This window comes from Coturnix japonica, chromosome 3, assembly GCF_001577835.2.
Source record: "Coturnix japonica isolate 7356 chromosome 3, Coturnix japonica 2.1, whole genome shotgun sequence".
Lineage (NCBI taxonomy): Eukaryota > Metazoa > Chordata > Aves > Galliformes > Phasianidae > Coturnix > Coturnix japonica.
The window spans coordinates 71,873,269-71,890,837 of NC_029518.1; the positions used below are offsets into that span (position 1 = coordinate 71,873,269).

Consider the following 17,569-nt stretch of genomic DNA (forward strand, 5'->3'; position numbering starts at 1 on the left):
CGTTAGTCTTTGAAATTTGCAGGGGTTGTAGGTCACCAAGGGGAGGGCACTGAGGGAGTAATAACAAATTAGGAAAAAAAAAAAAAAAAAAAAACCACTGAAAAGTGGTGAAGGTGGTATTAACAATTATATGACTATGGGAAATGGAACAAGGCCTTCTACACTACTACTGTTGTCCTAAATATGCAGCAAGAAAGCCCATCTATATATACATTGCAGTAATTAGCAATTTCTGGTCTTCACACAGTGACTTTTTCAGAATTGGGCTTACAGCTGCTCTGTTTCTGTTTGTGAAAGTGCAGGCACCTGCCAAGTATGCACTCAATTCCACTCCACTGTGAAAGCGGAGAAACTCCAGATTCTCTCTAGTGCAATTGGCAGCTCCTTCAGAATCACTCTATAATTTTCATAATTCAGAGTATCAAATTAACCTTGTACTTCTGAAAGTCATCATGCACTCTCCTTTTACCCTCCAGCATGTCATACAGTGGCATACCTGTATTCAGTGGTGGAGAAGGGTTGGAGGCTTCTCTCCATGTTGCAACTAACTGGCCGTGTGCTGTCATTCACTCTGCAGATGAAAAACAGATGTGATTTTGAGTGTCTGTACCTTTGGTACCAGATGACACACAAGAGGATGAAGGCAAACGTTTTAATTTTGGATGTCCCAGTCATTCTGCAAATCATCTTGTCCTTGCATAATAATAGCCCTGGCTGAGAGCAGCATGCAAAGCCTTAGCTCCACTGTATTTCCACCATACAACTGGAATATCTTTGTAGCTTGATCAGACACCAAGCAACTTTTCAGTATCTTTGAGTGTAGAAATAAATACTTCTTGAAACCTTCTGTTTATGCGCTTTTCAAAAGTAGAAACACAACCAGGTCTGTCTCAAGCTCCTGAAAATTAAAATCTTTTTATGTATAAGATTAACAAAGCTACCCACTAAATAACCATTAATGTGCCATTATCTGGCATTAACTCTTTACATTTCAGTGTCCCTGTAAGTCACAATCAACAATCAAGTGTTTCTCAATCCTACTGAAGGGTTTTGCTGCTAATGTAATGTTTGTTCTTAGCTATAGCAGATAACGCATCCCAACTTCCCCATTAGGAAATGTTTGTCTTTATCTTGCTAACACACAGGTAACTCTAAAAGTGATACCTCCTACTCAGTCCCATGGAAATTGGATATAAAGAGTATAATAGTGGTATAGAGAAAAAGAGTATAGTAGTGGTATAGAGTAAAGAGTATAATAGTATAATAAAGAGTGGATATAAAGACCATAATAACACTATTTGATAGAGCAAATTCTCAACTGCGAAACACAGTTTTTCAACATAGAAACCTCCTTTAGCTATGCATTTTCTCCAGTTATGAACAAGAGCTTGCATGCCACCATTATAAAAATCTGCATCAGAGAAGGTGACCCACTGTCACTGCTGCCGTTTCTAAAACACACCACTGCCTCACTGTGTTTACACCCATTGCTTCATCCACAGTTCCATGTGAGATGTCTTGTCAGACTGCCCCTCTGCTGCCATCTATCAAAATGTGACAGATATTGTCAAGAAGGTTCAATCTCCACTCCCATACCACCACCATCTGCTTCTGATGCTGTAGGCCAACATAGTAAAATTGGAGGCATTACTTTTGGAGTAGCCCTCATAGATTCAACAGTTTTATGTTTCTGGGCTTTAACACCATGAAGTGGGAAACTCTTGGACAGTGAACTGCTAGCACATTCAGCACAAGAAATCTGCTCTTAGCAATCAAAGTGAGTCATAAGCTTAGAAGCAGCTACGGAACAGAGAGATCAGAGAAGGTAATGGAACAAATATTCTGAGTTTTTATTTTGTTTCATTATTTTCTTATCAGTTGTTCCTGCAATAGTTCATTATTAGAATGATGAGGCTTCAGTCTGAGCTTAGCAGTTGTAAAGCTTTCCTGAGGAGAAAAAAAAAGAAAAAAGAAAAAAGGACTTTGGGAGATAAGCAAAAAAAAATTTGCCTTCATTGTTTGTTTGAGTTCTTAAAAATCAGGAGTCCTGTCATGCTTCAGCACAGGAAAAGAAAAGAACTGGGACAATCTGCTCCAGAAAGGTCATGCATAGTAAGTGTATGTGCCATGCTAACCCTTTGACAGCCCACTTCTCTATCCCTCAAGGTGCTGCCTACCTGGTGATTTAAGGAAAGTGACAATGATGAGTGCCAGCAGCAAGAAAAAGGGAGAACAGCAGATTTCAAGATGCTCCCGTACAGACAACATTGCTCAGGTTGCTGACATATGTTGTGGAGACAGATTTCCTCAGTATGCAGACTGAAATGCATAATCTGAACAAGGTTACGAGCCAAACATCTACAGTGTTTATTGAAAACATCCCTGATGTTTAAAATTCTGTGGTCTTCTGAAACCCAGAAATACAGCCCTGCAGTTATTTCTCCCTTACAGAGAGAAGACACATACAAGGCTTCAGGAACACGTGGGTCATTTCTCCCCCCTTCCTACTAGCAGGAGAGACAGTTTAGCCTGCTTTTCCTGGTTCACATCCTGGGGTGAATCACCGCAGACAAACAGTTCCAGCAGAGACATGGCTCAGAGGCTGTACAGGAGAAGATATGTCTGTCGCTCTGGGCAGGGTGCTGTGCAGAGGAAGGGAGAGAGGAGGAGAGTGATTTATGCGGGTCCATTTATGAGGGTGTCTGGTTTTGAGATACTGAATGGGATTTTTCTTTGAAAAACAAACAAACGCTATTTATTTTTCTCCTAATTGTCTGGAAAAACTCACTCCTCCAGCCAGTCACTCTCATCTTCACTCATTCTTTTTACTCTCACTCATACTAAGCTGCTTTAGAAGTATTTTTGGAGATCGTTAGGCTTGGAACACTGTGTTCCTAGTTGCCGTTTTCAAATTTTCTTACATGACATTCCTTTCCAGAGTGCTGGTGTTTAGACCAGCCAGAAATATGGATATTACAGAGCACAATTATGGCCTTGTGTATCTTCCTCAATAACTATTTTAAAGGTTGCAGTATACCTGCAGAGGGATTTTAGGCATATATTAAATGCTGTAATAGATTTAAAGTCAGCCTCTTGTGACATTATGTGCAACACTTCTTCCCTACGAAGATGGGAAGGGAGAAGGTAAGTTAGTGCTGAATGGGATCATTTGTTTGAAGGTACCTCGTTTTGGCTATCTGTAAAGGGGTATGGTAGCCCTGCTGTGTGTCTATGTCTGTGTGTATGTGTAAAAGAAAAAGAGGGAGCAGGAGAGAATATTCTTGAGGTAATATGTAGAGGTATTTCCATCCATGAAGTCATGAATTTCTGAAATTAACCTCTTGGAAGTTCAGGCTTTCTGCAAACACAAGAGAGAGAGGCTTTTTGCATGGGAAAACTACTTCAGTTCCTCAACTGTAGGGATTCATGTTAATTTCTTTCTCACTTTAATTCCAGATATTTTATTTGCAAATTGCTTTCTTTTAGTTACCATTCTAGGAATCTATTGACCTGCCCAAGACTGTTTCATGTCCTGTGACATCAGAACTGGAGCCAGTTTCATCTTTGCATAGTTACTACATGAGAAAACTTTTAAGGTAGCTTTTTAGAGCACTGCTGCAACTGTAGTTTGGATTCCTGCCACGTGCACCAAGAGAACATAGTAGCACGTCTTCAGAAGTTTCCTGAAGTTTGTGTTCTGGCAAGAATTTTGATTTGCTGCTGCCCTGGATGCTGCTGGAAATGATCTTTGTCACTATTACTAATGGTGGCACAAACAGGGAGAAGTCTGGGATCCACATCACTACTTTGTCAAGTAAAGCACTCTTATTGTTTCTCTTTTCTCTGTTGCTAATTACTATTACATAGCATTTATCCTATCTGTGAGAAATGTTTGATTTTTCATGAAATGTAGTGGAGCATTTAGACACTAAGTTGTGTTTAAGTGCATTATTATATTTTATTTGCATAAAATATGGGGAAGTGTGTCTATGCAGCCATGCACACAAGTGAACACAGATAAAATCCCATGGTTCTTTCTTTTTTGAAATGAATTTAAATGTGTTAAAAATGAAGATATGCATTAGACTGATTTACTTTTATTTTTATTCCATTTAAAATGAGTATCAAAAGCAACTGTCCTACAGTTGAAATAAATTCAGGCTGTACTCTTCTTATGATCCTACTGTGCTTTAAATGCTCAGGAAGATCTTACATGAAAAAAAAAAAAAAATAAATAAAGGAGTGAGGAAAGCACAGATTTTCTCTTTAAATAGATCATACACATCAACATGAATGTGGACCGTGGCTATTCATCAAAATATCTAGGTGTTCTCTCTTCCCTCCAGATAACTGGCTGAAAGTAGTTGTAATCTTGACCTCAGTAATTTCAAGGGGCAACTGTCTTTTTACTGAGTGCTTCCCAATCCTGTGATTGTGATTGTTGCCAAGCATGCAATTAAAACCTGACAATTTATGTGTTATACATTAAATAAAACAGCTGAATTTCTCCTTTTAATTTTTTTTTCTTTTTTTTTTTTCCCCCTGCTTTCCCCAATGATTTTTGTGTTAAGTGCTATAAAAGGTGATTTACATTGGTAGCTGAAAATATTCACTAATGCTTTAACACTCTCTTCTCTGTTTTGTCCTAAAGCAGTGTGAGGATAGACCTCCTCCAAGCCCCTTGTCATTGGGCAGTGAGCTGCCTGTAGAATTCTGCAGAGTGCTTAATATCGTATTTTCACAGTGATTTATGTCATTCAGCATGCTAATACATCCCATCAAAAGATATGTTATCAGTACTTGTCCAACAAATTGATTCAAAGTAAGGTAATTCAAAGTAATTCTGCCCTGGTGAGGCCTCATCTGGAATATTGCATCCAGTTCTGGGCTCCCCAGTACAAAAAAGACTGGACTTGGAAAGAGTCCAGCAGAGGGCCACTAAGATGGTGAAGGGCCTGGAGCATCTCCCCTATGAGGAGAGACTTAGGGAACTGGGTCTGTTTAGCCTTGAGAAAAGAAGGCTGAGAGGGGACTTGATCCAGGTTTATAAATACCTGAGGTGTGGGAGCCATAGTGGTGAGGCTGGTCTCTTTTCAGTAGCGCGTGGGGATAGGACTAGGGGTAATGGGATGAAAGTACAGCATAGGACGTTCCGCATGAATGTGTGGAAGGACTTCTTTACAGTGAGGGTGACGGAGCACTGGAACAGGCTGCCCAGGGAGGTGGTGGAGTCTCCTTCTCTGGAGATATTCAAGACCCACCTGGATGCCTACCTGTGCAGTGTGGTGTAGGGAGCCTGCTTTGGCAGGGGGGTTGGACTCGATGATCTCTAGAGGTCCCTTCCAACCCCTACAATTCTGTGATTCTGTGAAGGTACTCATGGCCATATGACATAAAGAAAATGCACAGTACTACTGGATCTATTTTGTTTTCTACCATCAGCACCAGGATAGTGCATATCTTTAGGGGAAGTGGCAGTGCCAAGGACTAAGTTTGAATCTTTGTCTATACCCTTGTAAACAGCTACTTAAACTACATGGCAGTTGATTTTACTTTCAGCAAAGTGCACTTAGTTTGGAGGTAGTTTGTGAATTTCAGATATATTGCCACACTGATTTTCCATCTCATTTATTCATTTTCTTCTTTTCACAGCTTTCTTTCTGGAGTAGCTGCTCTCCTGACTCAGACAAGACTGCAGGTGAGTGGTAGCACCACCTTGGAAATGCTTTCATTATTTATCAGAGTCCTTCTGAACTTAGGTCAGTTTGTCCCACAGAGTCTCATCCAGGAGCCAACATGAGCAATGGAAAACCTCCAGTTAGTAAGACTTTGGTGCCAGTCCAGGTCTGATTTCAAAGTCCCCCCAAGAAGGAGCTACTTATGGTAACATGCATGTTACTTGATAATCTGTGTGTGCATGTACATATTTAATGTGGTAGAAAGTGTATTCACTTCCATTCCATTTCCTACAGAAATTCTCATATGTGTCCTTGTGTTTTTGGCAGATGTTGAAAACAGATCAGGAGCAGATGATGTAAGAGCAACAGTGCGTCCCTGAGAGACAGCAAAGTAGCAGGTGCAGAAGAAACATATGCTGCATTCCCAGCAGCAGGAGCAGCCATGCGAAGGGCTCTCTGGGACCGCATGTGGGGTGTGTGCTCCACTTTTCCAATGGCAATGAGGAATAAGACTGTGCCAAGAGAAAGCAAGTAATTTACAAACTTAACTTTCATTTATGGAATAATTCATAGACTAAGTACACTGACTCAGAGCAAGAGAATTTCTCAGGCAGAACAACTTGGGTCTTTAGTAAAATATCTTGTTTAGCTTTTAAATGTTGAACATCCAGAAACAATAATGAAGTGAATTAAAAAACTCCAAACTCCTAAATTATGCCATACAGTGAGAAACACAAAAAGCTTTCACTCATTTATTTCTTAGTAAAAAAACATTAGTTTAGTTTATAAAATGTGTTTGAAATTTTTGTACCATAAAGCTTCTTTAAATATATACATATATTAAGAAAGAAAGGCAATGGCTCAGTGACTGAAAGAATTTTTGAGATGACCATTAAAAATTGTTTCTTAGTACATCACAGCACTGATGGTGTTCCATGTTCTATCTGATATCAAGAATCAGGTCGTAGCTGCCTTGACTTTTAATCCAAATTTATTACAGATATTGGAATAGGAGTTCATGAGGTACCTAATACCATCAGGTGTATTAACCTGCTCGAAACATGGTAAGAGTATAGACGAAGCACTTGAAGATCTTCACAATTCTCTTTAAGTAAATTGCTGATGCAGGAGGTTGCAAACAAAGCAGTCATTACAGGCAAACTAAAGGAATTTCCTGGAGCCTAAGAGGAATTAGAAGGCTCATGAGGAGCTGAACTATCTCAGTATCTGTTAAGAAATCCTAGAATGCCTATCCAGAAATGTCTGCCAATTACACATCCATACAAGACAAGCTGGGGAAGACAATAAACAGCATTGTAGCCCTTGTTCTTCCTGATAAAAGAAAAAGATATCAGGTTGGAAATCTGAATTTTGTCATGGAACTTTTGAAACTGTTCTACAAATAGATGTTTCTGTTAAAGCATTAGAAGGACGGGCAACACAACACATAATGAATAGCAAGCTGGAAAATGTCCACAAGGAAAAAATGTTGTAGTTGAATGATAAAGCCAGGTCCTAAAGCTGTGTTCTGCATCTTTTCTCTTTTCCCCTTGTTTGAATCTGAATGAAACACGGGTTGAGATTATTCTGTAATAGCATCTACAATACAGAAATTATTCCTAATCATAATTGTTTTTATGTGAGTTCACTGAGTTCTCCTAGATAATTCATGCTTTTCCAAAAACAATACATATTTATTTATACAAATGAAAATGAAATGTAATTAAAACTAACTTTGTGACAGCTGCCAAATGATCCTTTTGAAGAAAATGCCAGATGGGGATAGTCAGAGAGCATTGTTTTCCAGCTATTTTCCTACCGCCCAGATCTACTACTGCTTCAGAAAAACTGCACAAATATGAATAAGAGCCAGTTGTGCTAATACTAGGCATGCACCTTACCTCAGGGAAAATTCCCATAGAGTATCTGAAATACATTATTTCTTTCATTTCCAGTTGAGTATAGCAGTGAATCTGTCTTGAGCTGCTGGATTTTGTTCTTTGTAAAGAGGACCTGAGGATGAAAAGCTGGACATGACTGAAACAAAAGAGAGTATTTTGAGGCTTTTGCACATATCAAATGAAAGCAAGCAGCTCAGCTGCTGTTTAGGTTGCCAATCCAGCTAGCTTTCTCTAGATTTCTGCCTGCAGTCTCAGTCCCTGGACAATCTGAATCCTGTCACAGTCTCAGCAAAGAACATTTTCTAGCTCACCCTAGCTTCTATTATAGCTATTCTGCTCAGCTAGCTTTCCAACTAATCAAAACTATCTTGTAGACCATCATATACTTGGAAGGCTTTTTGAAAACAAACATGGGAGCTAGGCACCTTACTGTCAGCTGTGTCTTTGAGAATGTCCCTGCAGATGTGCAAAATGTTTCTTTTTCTACCATCCTGCCCCTGGTGTCCAGCTGCAGTGTTGCCAGAGACTATGGACAGGATAAAGATGTTTAAGAGAATCCAGAAGCACAATGATTTCTAAGGGTTTTCTAGAAATTCTTACTCATTTCTTTTTCTTTTTACTTGGGTTTTATTTTCTTTCTTCTCCTCTTTGTCTGGTTACAGTATGTGGTTGTTTTCTGTCAGCAAGAGACATACAAAAAGGCTTGGAAATTGAAATTCTAAAGCTCTCTAGTCTTTTACAGTCCCAGCAAGGGCTGTTTTTTAATCCTTTAAATATCAGGATTTCATTAAAGCTTTTTTTTCCCCCTTCTTAATTCTCAGTATGAATCACAACTGAACTGAGCATTAGTCTGTTTAAACAGTAAAGCATTTACACAGAGGAACTCCAGCTGTAGTGTAAATATGATTTAACAAGATTTTTTTTAAAGACATAGTCCTGGAAAAGTCATTATAGCTATTTGTTTGCCAAAAACTATAGGAATAAGAGAAAAATCCTTTGCATGTCATTTATTATTGCCACTTTATAGGTCAGGGAATTATAAACAGATTTAAGTATTTTGCAATAGCAGCTTTTTATTGAAAGCTGTTCTTTTAAAAAGGCACTGCTTATTTTTTTTTCGCTGCTACAATTCTTCTAATGTATATTTTCAGCCACTTCAGCTGAGTTGCCTACAGTTTTTACAACTATGAATGCCAAGATGTTTTTACAGCCTCATGTTAATGCTACTAGTTTTGCTTAATGCATATATAAATCTTGTACTAGCACTGAGACTGTCAATCAGCAAACATCTTTTAAAAGTATTACTGCTAGCTACTTTACTGATGGCTTCCAGTTTACATAAAGTTATTTAAGAGTTTCTACCCTAACCTTTCATGGCAAGTTTGCATAAAAGCCATATAAGTCCTATAAATGTATACTACTTCTCATCAAAATTAATTCCTTCTCCTGACATGTGATCTATAAGAAATTTAACATAACCTATTAATAAGGCCCATAAGAGCCTCTGTGCTTTTCTCCATAGTATTCAGTACCCTGAAAGTCCCTGAAATACACACAGAAAAAATGCTCTGGCCACCCACCAGTTTTTAAACCCAAGATTGTCCTGTATCTTCTCACTTCAGATGATAACAACAGTCTCTAAAGATCAGCAAATCTTGCAAAGCAATATAAGTTGCTTACTATACTTCTGAGATATTGCATCCAGTAGCTTTTAGTGCATCTAAGATGTCTGTTATTTTAACTCACTCAAAATCCTTGGTGAAAACATAGACTTTAAGCGTACATACAAATGACAGCGGGATTACTTATATGGTGATGTATCCTCTTATTAAATTTGCAGATTTGCCCTTTCATTTTGAAAGAAAATATTTACATTATCATAGTACAGGAAAACAGAACTAGGAGACAGATATTCTGCATTTGAAAGATGGTAAAAAAGAAAAAAATAAAAACAGTAATGCAGCAGCTACCAGTTCAACTACACGTAAAAATTTGTCACTGAAGTAGTAAAAACTCTTTGGTAAGGGAGAAATAACAATCCAAGAAAACATATGAAATCAGTATACATTTTAATTTTTCTTACCATTGTACTCTTAAAATACAACAATTATTTTTACTAAAGAAGGATAAGCCAGACAAAGACGTAACTAAATACAAAAGCCTAAGAAAAACAGCTGTTAAGTAAATACTATCATAAAAAAGATTTTATCAGACTTTTCCAATGTTTCGCAGCTTAGATCAAAAATAAAATGCAATATGTGAATAAATTTGTGTAGTGGGTGTTCATACAATATAGGAAAATGGAGATTTCTTGGGAATAAGGATGATGACAGTTAAAAAAACTCTTCTCAAAATTTCAGAGGCTAGCAAGTATGACATCTTTACACATTTATGTATGGAAAGCATGCTAAACCAAGTTTAAAAACAGAACAAAGCCTGTTTCTGTCATCTTTGCTTCCCTTTCTGAATGTTAAATTACCTGGGGCAGCAGTTCAGTATGTGAGCCAAATAGACCAGGCAGATGAGATCAATATTCCATTCACCAGGTATTAATGTTCGTCTGTAGCTCAGAAACAGAAGACACTTTCTTCATGTATTTACAATGAAAATACATTTGAAAGATCTGTCTGAGGTAAGGATACTTTTGACCAAAACACCAGTCCTGTGGCTGTTTTTATCAAAGAAGCCCAACATGACAAACCTGACATTAAATCATAAAAAGTAGAACATATTGTTCAGGGTCATCTTTCTATTATAATTTCTTCCTTTCTCCCATTACATTATTTTTAGTCCTCCTCTTTTTCATTCTTTCTCCAGTTTCTTGCTTTCCTTTCACCACAGGAGAAGGTTCAACACAAGTGCAGGGGAAAAGCTCAATTACATAGAAGGTAACACACTAAAAGCATCACCCTTCTTGGTGGTATCGTGCTGCTAAATTTTACCAAATCTTACCAAATAAATTGTTGGAGTTTCAAAGTTTCCACTGTTTAAAACTGAACACATAACCATGATGAAAACCAAAATCATATTTGTTGATATCCAGCCAAATTCTGAGACATAATCAATATGGCTACCCTAGCAACAAATCCTTGGATAGGCTTTCCTCTTGCTGAACCTGCTCATTCTATGGAAGAGCAAAATCTAAAGCCAGGAAAGCCTACAATTCCATCTAGTTGGACTTCATACATTACTTCAGGCTTGCATACTTCTTCCAGACCCAAATCTTGTGAATTTACTTGCACAAGAAATTTGAACAAAGAGCCTAAACAGTGAACCACAAGCCAAAACTAGGAGACACAGGAAGAGAAGGAAATAAAGGGATCTCAATTTTCTTCACAAGGTAGCCTTCCTTCCTATTCCCATTTCTAAAAATCTGTATACTTCCAACCTCTTAATCAAAACACAGTTACCTTGACACCTACTTTTTATTGTCAGCCCTTGACTATAAGCACTGCAGGAAGATTTAAAACAAAGCTACATAAAATTTGTCAGACTGTTCATAAGAGAGCTGGGAGGGATATTGGGCTAAAAAAACAGGATGCTAAATAATTTAAAGTGCAGTGGGAGAAATCCTTATTAGAAAGATCATTCTCTGTCTACTTTCTTGATTTATTTTTCTAGTTTGCCAAATCCAAAGGCTACATCTGGTCAGTTTTGATCACCCAGAATGCTTAATTTGACTTCAGTTATGTGTTTCTGACATGTGTTTGTAGCTTAGAATATTATATTTTCAATACGTTTCAGTGATGTTACAAGAGCAGCACATTATTATTCCCATTAGCTATGTGGAATTGATGAGTAATACAAAAATAATTAGGTTATGGAATTTCTATTTTATTGGCTTGGTGATACAGCAGCAAATTTTATGTATCACAAATGAAAAAGCACATTGTGTATAAAAATAAGTAAACTGTGTACAGTGTTAACTGCTGCATCAAGACAGACTTCAGAACATTCTCCCTGTATGTCAAACCAAGAGAGCCACACTGTGCCAACCAGAGAACGGTTGTTCTTTGTTAGAACTAACTAGCAATAACTTCAGACACATGACATTTCTTCAGGTGCAGAAAATGCTGTAGCTCAACACTAAGGAATAGAACCACTGACTCCTTAGTGTTGTAAGGGACCTCTGAAGTCCATCTAGTCCAGCTCCCCTACAGTGAACAGGGCATGATCCAGCCTTTAAAGTCTCTGGGATTGGGGCATCAAGCACATCACTGGGCTTTTGAGTTTCCTTCTAACCTAAATCTGCACTCTTTGAGTTTGAAACCACTTCCCCTTGTTCTATCACAACAGACCCTGCTAAATAGCCTGTCCCCATCTTTCCTGTAGCTTCCCTATAGATAGTGAAATGCCATTCTCAGGTCACCTCGGAGCCTTCTCTTCTCCAGCCTGAACAGCCCCCAGCCCCAGCTCTCTCAGCCTGTCTCCATACAAATCCTGTAAGAACTGCTGAATTACAGATTCCAGAAGTTCTGACAGATACACTGACACGAGTGGAGCCTGGGTCCATGAGTATCTAGCAATAGGATTATTATTATTATTTTTTTTTCAGATATAATAGATTCTTTCAACTATTAATACTTCCATTCTTCCTCATATGAGAAGTGAATCCCAGAAGAGCAAAAGTGCATCCATTATATTGCATGGCAAACATATTTTCTGCATCCATTATTGCTAACTCACTGAAAGAATAAAAATAAAGAAAGAATACAAATTAGAATAGGAATAAGAATTAAGGTCAAGGAGGGAAGGTTTAGGTTAGATGTCAGGGAGAAGTTTCACAGAGAGAGTGGTGAGGTACTGGAACAGTGTGCCCAGAGAGACAGTAAATGCCCCATCCCTGGAGGTGTTCAAGACCAGATTGGATGGAGTCCTGCACAATCTGGTCTAGTACCAAATCTGGAGGTTGGTGGCCCTGCCTGCAGCAGTGGGGTTGGAGCTTCACGGTCACTGGGATCCCTTCCATCCCAAACCATTCTATGATTCTATGAAAGCATCTGTAAGAACAAGTCTTTCCTAAGTTACCCATTGTCTTATAGTTCAAAAATAGACTCAAAAGAACAAAAGCATAACAACTGGTGTTGAGGGATTCACCTGCCTAAACAAATATAAAAAGTTACATCCAAGTCCAACTCAAACTTTATAGTCCTCTAATGTAATATGCATCTCTGGACAGTAAATCAGATCAATTTATAATTTGAAATAAATGCATAATATATTCCAAAACAAATGCTTTTTGTGGATGTCTGTTTATTACTATAAAGCAAATTAACTACCTTAAACTGCACTCTAAAACTTTAAGAAACCAAAAATTAGGGGACATAAAATCAACCTTTTTTTTCTTTTAGAATTATCTGAGAACTAAAATACTCAGCTCTTTGCAGTGGCAAAATATAGATCTTTGCATTTCAAGCTAACAAACTGAATCCATCCTGAGCATTACTGCACTGGAATAATCTACAAAATAAGATCACATACAAATTATTCTTTCTGTTACAAAGACTAACTAATATAAAACATCAGAAGTTCTGTTTCTGCAAATATTCAGAGTGATTCATAAAAGTAATGGGAACGTATTGGGAAAAATAAAATCCTATTTTACTACAGGCATGCTGTGAGAACAGTTGCCCTCAAAATTATGTCACATGAAAGAGATACATAAAAAAATCCAGATGAGTTTCATAGTTCTTAAGGAACTTCTTTCATCCTTTCTTTTGGAAGAAAGGTAGTTCTTGCGATTAATTTATGGCACAAGAATCAAAGGATCTACATACTTAATATATGAACATAATGAAAATCTGAACAGTGTTACCAGGGAATGTTTTGGCCAAATTATTTCTATCAACTGTCTGTTCAGCCTGGAGTTTAATTTGGCAGCACTCAAGGGTTCTTAGTGAAGTTAGCACAGCTGATTACTTTCACATCCAGCCATGCACAAACATCTCAACATGTTGAAAGTCACGGAAATTTGCTAACAAAAATGAACCCCATGGAATTCATAGCTCCCAAGACAGATGTAAAAGAATTCAAGCAAGAGGTCCTGACCCTAGCAATGCTAGGTTTGTTCAGGGGGATAAGTAGTTCAAGTATCAGCCCCTTGGCTACACAGTCAGTAGAGGTAGCAGCTGATGTGATGTGACAGACATTCATTAAAAGCCTGTTCATTATATTTTAGTTCATCTCACCATAATTTTCTTTATCTGATAATTATTTCTTTCCAGGTACTTAAATGGGAAATGTTAAAGAAGTGGAGTGTCAAATTTCATGTACATGCTTGCCGATATGGATCATTAAATATCATGGCAACATATAATGTAAATAACTGTAGACTGTGACAAGTGTGATAGTTATCAGAATCTAGACTACGATATAAAATGTGACATCCCAGCAGAAACTTCTTTCTCATAGCATAAACTTATGAGTAAGAGCAGTATTTTTAAAAAGCACACCAAAGAGAAATGTTAAAATCAGGTGCATTCTTCGCTGTTCCATGATATATTCATTCAGCAGATAATTCAATCCTGAGTGACTTGCTTATCCCATTAAAGGTATCAGAATTTGTTATAATTTTGAAACAGTTAATATTTACTAAAAACTGTCATTATAACTTAGTTAACAAGAAGGGGAACAATTGCTTAAGAGAAGGCTGTGTTCACCTGGATTGATTTTACCTTCAAGCTCTTGTTCATTCCTTATGAATCATGACACAGTGTCACCAGCAAATTCATGTAACTTTGATTTACTTGTGGGATTGCTGCATATGAAAATGAAATATGCCATTTGGCCTACTGAGATAGAATTCTCTTTGGATTTCTGGAGAGATGCATGACGAGAAACAGGTAAAAACACATTTATCTTTAAAAATACTAAAAGCATCCAAAGGAAAACAGTCAATTGCTGTACAGTTATTATATTAGGGGACAATGAGCTGACTTGTTATGAAATTATAACTTTCAGGACAATTGTGTCGAAAGCAAAACAAAGAGATAATACTTAGCAATGTAGTAACGATCATGAAAAAAATGATTCATTGCAAAATAAACTGAAGAAAAATTAGGTCACAATAAAAATAACCTTAAATATCTCTCTCTATATTTTTTTTGGTGTGTGTATTGTTGAGTTTTCTCGTTAAGATTATCATAACACTGAGTACTCTGAAAACTGAAAAAAAAGCGACCAGAAGAAAAAAAAGCAGTTTGTCTATTGTCTTACAACACATTTTAGGGCATCAAAAACATCTGCATCATCAATTCTTTTTTTGCAGTGTTATGATTACAACTATCTGTAATAATATATAAGATAACATATAACATATAACAGATACACAAGTTAGCTTATGATAGCTCACGGGCCAGCTAGTGGAGTTTAATATGAGCAAGAAATTATGCCTTTTATATCTATGCATTGACAAGTAAAATACTACAATTAAAAGTCTTGTACAGACTCAAGGATTCAGAAGGAGTTTGAGTAGAAAGCCTACATCACTAGAACCAAATTCCCTAGAATTTTTTCTCTGGTGCAGGACTTTTCCCTTACTCCCCACCTGGCCCTCCCCTGACATAGCTCTATGCCATTCCCTCAGGCCTTGATGCTGTCACCAGAGAGCAGAGTTCTGCTCCATGTGAGTTGCTGCAGGCCACCATGAATTCTCCCCTTATCCTTCTCTGCTCTGGGCTGAACAAACCAAAAAACTCCAGTTTCTCCTCATACATTTTGCTCCCTAGATCCTTGGCTATCTTTGTAGCCCTCCTTTAGATGCTCTCTAGTTGTTTTATGTCCCCTTTATATTGTATCACCCAGAACTACACCCAGTGCTGGAGGTGAGGTTGTACAGCACAGAGCAGAGTGGGACCACTACTCCCACCGGACAGTGGCAGTACTGGGCCTTATGCAGCCCAGGGTATGGTTGGTCCTTATGGCTACCAGAGCACACTGTTGGCTCATGTTCAACTTACTTTCAACCACTATCCCCACAGCTGCTGCTCTTCATGCTCTGATCCTTCTGCCTGTATATATATCCTGGGTTGCCTCATCCCAAGGGCAGAATCTGGCACTTGTTAAACTTCATGCCCAGTTCTCCAGTTTGTCCAGTTTACTCAGCAGTTCTTCTCATCTCTCATGAGAGTGAACAGCTCCTTCTAATTTAGTGTCATCCATGAAAATACTGAAGAGAACTGACCCTAAAATAAGCAGAACCCTACTAGCAACTGGCAACAAGCTTGATGTAACCCCATTTACTATATCCCTTTGAGCCTGACTCATCAGCTACTTGCTCACTCATCAGATTATATATTCTGTCTTTATAAAATCATAGAATAATAATAGAAACAAAATTTGTAACTATAACTAATTGGTAAAACCAATCTAAAATATTTACAAACCAAAAAAACGTTAGGATAACAGATCTGAATAGTGAAGGACTTTTTAACATATCAAATAAGTTGTAAAATAACTAGTGCTGAAGCTTGAGAATTCTGATACTGGAATTACTCATGATAGTTTATTATTACTCATTAGTTTGAAATGACTGTAATGGTCTTTTACAATCTCATTTTGAATCCAAGAACTGTGATTCTTGTGGTTTTTCTGGAACATATTAAGTTCCTTACTAATCAGACAGTACTTGCAGAAGTGAAATGGCACTTCTGGTACTGTTCTGATTTCCATTACATTGTCTCTGACCTGCAATCACACTTGCTCAGACATATTACCAAGGCTTTCAAAATGGAGTTTTTCTTCCTGGGGAAAGACATGGCCATTTAGATTATTTCCTAGAAGAGAGTGGCTGCCTTGCTAAAGTTAAATTATACCCAGACTCTAATTCATACTTTAATCACAGAAATCTCCATTAGTACAGGAAAGTAGAGTAAAAATTAGAGTTAAGATCTCATGATGGCTTTTGCTGTTGTTGGTCTTGTGTGTTTGTTTTTCTGTTGTTGTTTTTTCACTTTTGTTTTTCACATGCAATATAATAAAAGCATTTGACTATAAAGCAAAACAAGTCATAACACTAGTATGTGCTAGTCTAGTTAGCTGCAGGAGTAAAAAAGCTTGTAATTAGCTGACAACAGTCTAGCCACTTGGGTGCTAATAACGCTTGTTTCCGGAAAAAATTTGGAAAAAACTATCACTTTGACTGAAAAGTAACAACTTCTGTCAGATTCAGATGTCTTAAGAGCCATTCATTGACATTAGTTTTCATTGTAATTTATCTCTTAGTATTTTGAAGAAGTAGGTAAGAAATAATTGCAAAATCTACAAATTGAAACTCTTCTTGAAGTTTATTAGATGGGCTATATTTGGTCTATTAGATTTAGATATTAAATACAGCTAAATGCAGAGAGAACAAACTCATTGAGAATTCATGAATTATTTTAAAAATAGGGAAAATGGGAGCAAAGAGAATAAATATATAAAAAATGCATTCTAGTATTTTTTGCTTAGCGTTATTTTTATTGAGTAATTTTTAAATTTTTAAAATTTATTTTTAAAATATTATTATTGGTGGTTTTTAAATCCTTATCTATACTCTATTTTTCCATCGCTTCCCTTTCCATACTTTGCTTCATCTTCCTTCCTCTTTGCCTTTCCTTCTCCTTCATTTCCCAGTGTGGGTAAATTTCACAAGAAAATGATGTGTTGGCATAACTGAGCATTTCAGAAGTCTCATACAATATTGTAAAAGCTGGCAAGGCTTCTTTGTTCCTACCCAAGTTATTTTTCTTCAGCCTCATGAGTGGAGTTTCTTGCTCAGACAAATGGCAGCAAAGGTTTTGTTTTGCTTTTTTCCTAATACGTCAAGTGACACATATCTTCTACATTCTGATCCAAAAAAAAAAAAAAAAAAAAAAAAAAAAAGAAGAGATGTAATTTGGAATGAGTTAATTTGTAAGCATCTGATTTGAACGATCAAAGGAGTTCTGTTGTATTTTATCACAGCATGGGCTGAGCTGCCCCTCTTTGAGAACAAACCCACTTTATGACATA

General features: G+C 37.3%; 1 long non-coding RNA gene across 1 annotated transcript; it reads left to right on the plus strand.

The window, feature by feature from the left end:
• Positions 1 to 2,492: 2,492 nt before the first annotated feature.
• LOC107312008 lies at positions 2,493 to 17,351 on the plus strand. Its single transcript, XR_001554343.2, has 4 exons — positions 2,493 to 3,144; positions 3,487 to 3,814; positions 5,653 to 5,698; positions 6,006 to 17,351. It is a non-coding gene; the product is annotated as an uncharacterized LOC107312008 (long non-coding RNA).
• The last annotated feature ends 218 nt before the right edge of the window (positions 17,352 to 17,569 follow it).